The sequence below is a fragment of the Eptatretus burgeri genome, chromosome 3 (genome assembly GCF_056783735.1).
Source record: "Eptatretus burgeri isolate ZD-2024b chromosome 3, Ebu_testis_v1, whole genome shotgun sequence".
In the NCBI taxonomy this organism is placed as follows: Eukaryota; Metazoa; Chordata; class Myxini; order Myxiniformes; family Myxinidae; genus Eptatretus; species Eptatretus burgeri.
Window position 1 is genome coordinate 132,872,043 of NC_140963.1, and position 2,303 is coordinate 132,874,345.

The following is a 2,303-nucleotide window of genomic DNA, read 5'->3' on the forward strand; positions in this document are numbered from 1 at the left end:
CTGATGTTGCGCCAGGCCCGTACGTCCAATATCCTCGGGTGACAAGGAGAAGATCCCCATGTGTCGGTCGACCAGTTTGTATAAGGCCTCCTGCTGGGCATCCTCCAAATCTACACTACTCTGATTTACCATCTCGCAAATGGGACCGGGCCAATTCCTAATCCAGTCTGGAGACTCCCTCTGGGGCCGGTCGGGCTCGACGTTATCGTCCCTCAGCTCTGCGACCTCTTTTACTGGGGTGCAATCTGCCACCTTCATGCCCTTCCTGATAGTGCGTGGCTCCGTGCTAACATTTATCACCCGAACGGGCGCTATTGGCCCGTCGGTATTTACCAGGGTGCGGCCCACGACTAAACCCGGGGTTGATGGCCCTGCCGGTAGTTCCGCCAGGCCGCAGGAGCCCTGCCACGTTGGGTGTGCTCGCCACCAGGCCGGGACCACCGCCTCAGCACCCGGGGGAATGACCACGGAGTCAGGAGCCTCCAGCTCCACCCTCTCATCCGTGCTCACGCCCCATAACGGCAACTCCTCACCACCCAACTGCATGACCCCCCGGCCCAAGTCGATCTTCCAACCACCGGCCGTGAGCACATCCAACCCTATTAGACATGGGTCGCACACCTTCGCCACCCAAACCTCTATCCTTGTTTTCACGGTGCCCAATTTAAACGACACAAAACCACGTCCTATGATGGGGGCCGTTGCCCCAGTAGCTAGCTGCAAACTATGGTTTTGCAGACTGTGGATCTCATCCCAACCGTCTGCACTCGAATCAAGGACCACAGGGCTGATGATCGTGGTGCTTGCTCCTGTGTCCACAACGGCGTCTACCCCTATGCCGGCAACTTTGCACCGAATTGTTAAGCTACCATTGCCAATTTGGCCACAATTGATGACCTGTCGCAGACTGGTGGGGGGGGTGATGGTTGGGCCTGGCTATCCCTATTGACCTGGGGCGGAGTTGGTGGTCTGGGGGGGCCGTGGCTCTTCCCTTCGCGGGGGCCTTTCCCTGCGCGGGGCGTTGCACTCCCGCTGCAGGTGGTCCCTTGCGCCACAATTATAACACCTCCTCTGGTGAGGTGTTTGCCTCCGGTACGCCAAATTATACCCCCCTCCGTTCCGAATTGGGGTACCCCCTGATGGCCCACCCCCCACCCTTCCTGGGCCCGACAACCTCTCCGCAGGTCTCCCGAACCGCGGTCGAACATGCCCTGCACCATCTTTTCCATTCGCGCTTGGTCGCCCAGGGTTGCCCCGGCTCCCAGTACATTGTCGTTCATGGGGCCCACCTGTCGGACTGCCACCGCATGCCGCCCAGCCACTCCCAATGGCGTTCTGGCTGCCTCCCAGCAGGCGGCAGTATCAGCCGCCTTCTGGAGGTTGTACGGGCGCCATACAGTCAGCAATGCTCCGACATCGGTGCCCCCTATCACTCGGAGAAAATGGTCCAGGGCAATCTCCTCCCGGTACTCCGGCGGCATGCCGGTGTGCGCTATCCCCACCAAGCGGCGAATGTTGTGTGCCAATTCTCCCAGTGGTTCCTGGGAGCGTCGTTTGCCCCCGTTGAGCTGAGCTTTAACAAGCTCGCTCTGCTGGTCCATGCCAAATCGTTTTTTTAGGGCCGAATGGAGATCCTCCAGGGTCACCCCCTCACTGGGTACCGTGGTCAGGACTTCCAAGGCCGTGCCACGCAGGGCCGCCGTGAGTTGTGCCACACCCTGCACCTCGTTCCAGCCATTGCTTCTGGCAACACACTGGAACTGGGCCATGTACGCCCTCAAGTCCGTCTTGCCATCGTACGGGGGTAGCGGCACCCTCGCTCCTTTCGAGGTCCCCCCCTCCAGTTTCCCAGGGACTCCTGGAGGGGTGTACCTCCCCAGTCCCAACGGTGCCTCACTCCCGCAGGGTCCGAGCCATTTGCTCGGGGGCTCTACCACCCCTGTCCATGTCTGTCCGGGCCCTGCGTCGTCCCGCTTACTCCCCCAAGCCATTGGACTCGCACTCTGCACACCCACCAGAACAGTCATACTGGGTACCCCCCTTAGGCCAAAAGACCCCGCGGCCTCTACCCTCCCCAAGCTTGGCATGCTCACCCCCGCATCGGGCAAGCCTCCTCCTCCGCCCTGTGACACTGGCCCCACCTAGGCACGATCTGCCTCGAGGGAGTAGATCCTCTCCCCCTGTTCCCGAAGGAGGTCACCCTGCCTCTCACACCGGGCCTCCACACATTCCGTCAGTCTCCTCTCCATTTCCTCTATTTTCCCCTTTATTACTTCATTTAATTCCTCCCCGATCGTCCCTAA